We start from the raw sequence: 6,000 nt of genomic DNA, 5'->3' as shown, positions 1-6,000 counted from the left end.
TCCCTCGAGGTCCGTCTCGGAAACCAGGTCTGCACTCAGGAGTTCTACGTCTCGAGTGTGCTGTGCCACGAGTGTATCGCAGGTACCGACCTCCTGGAAAAGTTGGGGCTCAACGTGCAGCCCCGACAGCGGTGCGCCACCGTGGAAGGCAGCGGGGAACGGATTCCATTCCTGGGACGGGAGCCGAATCGCCCCCGCTTCACACCTGTGGCCGCTACCCTGACGACGGCCGTCACCATCGGGCCGCTCGCCGAGATGCTGGTACCTGTGGCGACACCCTCCACCGACCCCGCGCACCGACCATCGGGGGAGGTAATGCTAACTCCTCACCCGGAGTTGGCAAAACGATACGGGGTTGTGGGGTCAGCCACGTTGGTAAACGCCGATGGGGGCCGATTGTTCATGCGTGTGTTTAACCCCCACGGCACCCCAGCAATACTACGACGGCGCACCACAGTAGCCACCGTGCACCCCCTACACGCGCGCCACTCCAGCGACTCGGTATTCGCACTCTGGGCGGAGGACCCCGGTCGCCCCGAGGACCAACAAGACCTGGCCTGGCGAGTCGGCCCGACTCCCCACGCCGAGGTCGTCCCCCTTCTTGACGCGGTACACGTACCTTGGGCAGATTTACCCAAGGGAGAGGCCGATCAGCTACGCGGGTTACTGCGGGAGTACGCCGACGTGTTCAGCGAACACGATTCAGACGTGGGTCGCACAGATCTCGTTAAGCACCAAATCGACACCGGGGCCGCCCGACCCATAAAACTCCCCGCGTACCGCGTGGGCGCACCCGAACGCGCCCAGATCAAAGAGGCGGTCAGGGACATGCTCCGCGATAACATAATTCAGCCCTCGGCGAGCCCCTGGTCTGCCCCGGTGGTGCTAGTAACAAAAAAGGACGGGTCAACCCGGTTTTGCGTCGATTACCGCAAACTAAACGCAGTCACCCTCGGCGACGCCTTCCCCATACCGCGCATCGACGACACCTTTGACAGCCTCGCCGGAGCGCGGTATTTTTCCACCCTCGATCTCGCGTCCGGGTACTGGCAGGTGGAGATGACGGAGGAGGATCGGCCAAAAACCGCATTCACCACCCCGATGGGGCTATTCGAGTTTCGAGTACTCCCGTTCGGGCTCACCAACGCGCCCGCGACGTTCCAGCGGCTGATGGAGTTGGTGATGCGGGGCTTGCAGTGGGAGCAATGCCTGATTTACCTGGATGATGTGATCGTGTTCAGTAGATCTCTGTCTGAGCACTGGTCCAGGTTACGGGAGGTGTTCCAGCGACTGCGAGCGGCTCATCTCAAGCTCCAGCCGCGTAAGTGTTACATCGCACAGCGCGAGGTGGGGTACCTCGGACATCGCGTCAGCGAGGCGGGGGTGAGCACCGATCCGGACAAGGTACGCGCCGTAGTGGATTGGCCACAGCCAAGAAACCTGTCGGAGATAAGGTCATTCTTGGGGCTCGCCACCTATTACTGTCGATTTGTAAAGGGATTCAGCGAGATTGCACGCCCCCTCACCCAACTCACTTCCCCCAAGAACCCCTATCAGTGGACGGAGGCCTGCCAGACGGCCTTCACCACCCTCAAAGACCACCTCACACACACCCCCACACTGGCTTTCCCCGATTTTACCACCGACTTTATTTTGGACACCGACGCCTGCAGCAGCGGGCTGGGTGCGGTGTTGTCGCAGGTGCAGGAAGGGGTGGAACGGGTGATTGCGTACGCCAGCCAGACCCTGAGCGGGGCCGAGCTGAACTACTGTGTGACCCGTCAGGAATTGTACGCTGTGATCTTCGCGTGTAAACAGTTTCGGCCGTATTTATACGGCAGGAAATGTCGAGTGCGCACGGACCATTATGCTCTGCAGTTCCTCCTCACCTTCAAGGAACCGCGGGGACAGATGGCCCAATGGCTGGCGCAGCTGCAGGAGTACAACCTGCAGATCGAATACCGGGCGGGGCGGACGCATGCAAACGCGGACGCATTATCACGGCGACCCGCGGTGTGTGCCGAGACGAGGGCGGAGGTGGCCTGCGCGTGCTTCACGGGGGGACGTTGCCGACAGGCAACGGACCCCCGGGAACCCGCTGAACCTAACCCCCCCCCGGCGAGAGAGAGTGCGGTATGCGCCACAGAGACCCCCACAGGTGGAGGCGCGAACCCAGTCGGCCGCCCGGCGAGCGCAGGGCCCACGACTCGGGACCCCGTGGACCACCCCGCCCCGATCGGACGGATCCAGGAGGACGTCGGCTGCGCCTTCCCGGGCCTGAGCGACGAGCAGCTGAGGCAGACCCAGCAGCGGGATCCGGATCTGGCGGCGGTGGAAGCGGCCCTGCGGGAGGGGAAAAGCACCCTACCAGGGCCCTGGAGCGGTTTGTATGCCCGGTTGTGTGTGCAGAACGGGGTGGTACGGGAGTTAACCGAGGCCGGCCAGCAAGGGTGCATCTGTGTTCCCGCCCAGGTGCGACCCCAGCTGCTACGGCTGGTACACGACCACCCGCTCGGGGGCCATGACGGGGAACGGCGCACTCGGGAGACTCTGCGTCGCCAGTATCTCTGGCCCAAATTGACGCAAGATGTGGCCGCCTGGGTACAGGGCTGCCGCGCTTGTCAGCAGTGCGGGCCGAAACCGGCACGATGCCAAGTACCCCTAAGGCCGTTCCGCGTCAGTCGGACTAACCAGCTGGTCGGCATCGATCTCCAGGGGCCATTCCCACGATCCCACCGGGGCAACCGCTATATCCTCGTAGCGGTGGAATACTTCACCCGCTACCCCGTGGCGGTGGCCATCCCCGATAAAACGGCCCTGGTAGTAGCCCGGGCGTTCGTGGAGCACTATGTACTTAAGCACGGGATCCCGGAGCGAGTCCTTACCGACCAGGGTAGCGAGTTCGAGGCCGAGTTATTTCAGGCGCTGTGCCGGGAGTTCGGGATCCAGAAAGACCGAACCACGGCGTACCACCCCCAGGCGAACGGTATGGTTGAACGTATGAATCAGACTCTGGCCGGAAAGCTCAAGCGTATGGCGGCCGCAAACCAACGGGATTGGGACGAACACCTCCCCTACGCCCTGTTCGCCTACGCCACCACGGTGCACACATCGACGGGACAAACCCCGTTCCTAATGATGTTTGGTCGTGAGTCTCGTCTACCCGCAGACTTGCTGTTCGGCATTCCTCCACCCCAAACGGAGGAAGGGAGTCGCCCCGTGGAACATCTGATGGAGACCCTACGAGGGGTCCGGGACCGGGCCTACCCGCAAGGGGAGGCCGCGCATCGGCGACAGGAACAGAGCACCCGACCCCGCGTGGAGCCCCCACTTTTCTTGACAGGTAGCAAGGTGTGGCTACACACCCCTCGCGTCGGGGCCGGACAGGTGGGGAAGCTGACCACCTAGTGGCGGGGACCCTGGACCGTGGTACGGCAGATCTCTCCCTGGACGGTACTAATCCAGGGTGGAGAGAGGGGCCGAGAAACGGTGGTTAACGTCCGCCGCTTAAAACCATGGAGGGCAGCCCCGGCGGGGGAGAACCTCGCTGCCCGAGTACCGCGAAATCCCGGTGCCCCTGCGCCACCCGTGCTCGGGGGCCTCGCGCACTACATGGGCCCCGCCGTGCCCCCAGCCCCGAGGCGTCCCGGCCCCGCCAGAAAACGGCGGGGACGCCGCCCCTTAAACCCCGCTGCCGCGGAGTTTGTCCCCCAGCCCCCAGGTGCCGAGGGATCGGAGGAGCCACTGGAGTGGAGAAGGAGACCGCTGAAGGAAACCCCGAGGACGGAGCCACCTCCCCCGAGGCCAGCCACGAGATCCGGGCGGATCCCCCGGACCCCGCAGCGCTACCTCGTGGGCGCGGCCCAGGCGAGGTGCTCCACCCCACCACCTCCCCACCCCCCCCCCCCCCCCCACCGGAACACACACGCACGCACTCCCCCCCACCATTAGAGCGCGTGGGGAGACACCCTGGCCGACAGGTTTTCACCCAGAAGCCCTCGTAAAGGGATAATCTTCACGGTTTCCTGCAGCCAGGGAATTGGACGGTCTCCCCCGACGATAACACCCACCGCGGCGCCGTGACTTTGGTTGTAATTACATGGTCACGACGGGGCTGCCGAGCCACCGCGGGTAGACAGCACACACAACACACACGGGTCAGCAGGCAGGTAGGAGGGCAGAGCCACGAGCGGCGGGAAAGCAGGGTCGCCCTCTGGCTGGAGGGTCGCTGAGCAGGTAAATTTAGATGCGGACGTCGCTGAAAGCAACGGCCCGGGGGATGCTGGGATACAGATGGGCCTACCGATTGGCGGGTGATCCCAGCGAGCTGATTGGCCCGCGAGTCGGCACCAGGTAGCCCCTTTGATGTAGAAAGAATAAAGCGGGTCAGGGCGAAGGAAAAAGGCTCTCTGGCTACTCGAGTCAACCCCAGGCCCGTCAACTCCCGAGTCCAGCCGCGCGAACGTCCGTGGGACGTATCGACGCGCCGCGAGGACCATACGGCAGTGACGACGAACCGTGAGTAAGAGAGAGAGAGAGGGAGTTGGGACTCAGCTTAAGAGCAAAACCGGAGAGGGTAAAGGGGAGAAGGACAGGTAGAGTGTAGTGCCGACTATCGAGAGATAGATCGGTCCTGCCCCGCTGATCCCGACTGACTCGGTTAAATAAGGGCTCGCCGACGCGGTGGAATAAATCGTCGGCGGTTACATAACGGACTGGTGTGGTTTTTGCGGAAGCGTGGGTGCGCTTGCTGTCGCGGTGGTCGTTACATAACAGACTGGTGTGGTTATTGCGGAAGCGTGGGTGCGCTTGCTGTCGCGGTGGTCGTTACATAACAGACTGGTGTGGTGGTTTTTGCGAGGGTGTGGAAAGAGAGTGGAAGCGTGGGTTCGCTTGCTGTTCTCGGTGGTCGCCGCGTGTGTGGAGCGGCGCCGCGTGGATTGTGTGCGCTACGAACCGTCGGCTGCGGACTCCTGCGTTGCGAGCGGATACCCGTCTCGCACGCATGCCCATCGCATAGCCCTTTAAACCCGTTTAAACCAATCCCCCCAAGCGTCGGAGTGAGCACGAACGACGTCGCTTACCCTCCGACATTTGTCCCCCTGTTACCCGCGTGTGATTGGTGCGTGGGACTGCGCGGGCGGGGAGCGTCGCGTTTGGGTGCCGGCGAAGCGCTAGCGGGTCCCAGGGAGGTCGAGTGTGATGCCCCACCGGCAGGAGACCCGGACTCGGGGGGGGACGGCACAGGGGGGGGAACAGGAGCGCGACGACCTTTCCCCGCCAGGGGAGGAGTGCGGCGGCGGCAGCTCCCACACTAGTGGAGAGTCTGGGAGCGTCGGTACTTCGCGGACAGGGTCGCAGGCAGGGGAGATCCCGGGGGCCGGCGACCCTAACAGTATCATTTCAGAATGCCGCATCACAATGCAGTAGTACCTTTGAGCGGAGTTGATGTCTTTGTTAGGGTCGCCGGCCCCCGGGATCTCCCCTGCCTGCGACCCTGTCCGCGAAGTACCGACGCTCCCAGACTCTCCACTAGTGTGGGAGCTGCCGCCGCCGCACTCCTCCCCTGGCGGGGAAAGGTCGTCGCGCTCCTGTTCCCCCCCCTGTGCCGTCCCCCCCCGAGTCCGGGTCTCCTGCCGGTGGGGCATCCCACTCGACCCCCCTGGGACCCGCTAGCGCTTCGCCGGCACCCAAACGCGACGCTCCCCGCCCGCGCAGTCCCACGCACCAATCACACGCGGGTAACAGGGGGTCAAAGGTCGGAGGGTAAGCGACGTCGTTCGTGCTCACTCCGACGCTTGGGGGGATTGGTTTAAACGGGTTTAAAGGGCTATGCGATGGGCATGCGTGCGAGACGGGTATCCGCTCGCAACGCAGGAGTCCGCAGCCGACGGTTCGTAGCGCACACATTCCACGCGGCGCCGCTCCACACACGCGGCGACCACCGAGAACAGCAAGCGAACCCACGCTTCCACTCTCTTTCCACACCCTCGCAAAAAC

The sequence above is a fragment of the Petromyzon marinus genome, chromosome 31 (genome assembly GCF_048934315.1).
Source record: "Petromyzon marinus isolate PM22_M1 ecotype Great Lakes invasive population chromosome 31, UKy_Petmar_22M1.pri1.0, whole genome shotgun sequence".
Classification (NCBI taxonomy): Eukaryota; Metazoa; Chordata; class Hyperoartia; order Petromyzontiformes; family Petromyzontidae; genus Petromyzon; species Petromyzon marinus.
The sequence above is the reverse complement of the archived record's forward strand: the minus strand, read 5'-3'. Positions refer to the sequence as shown.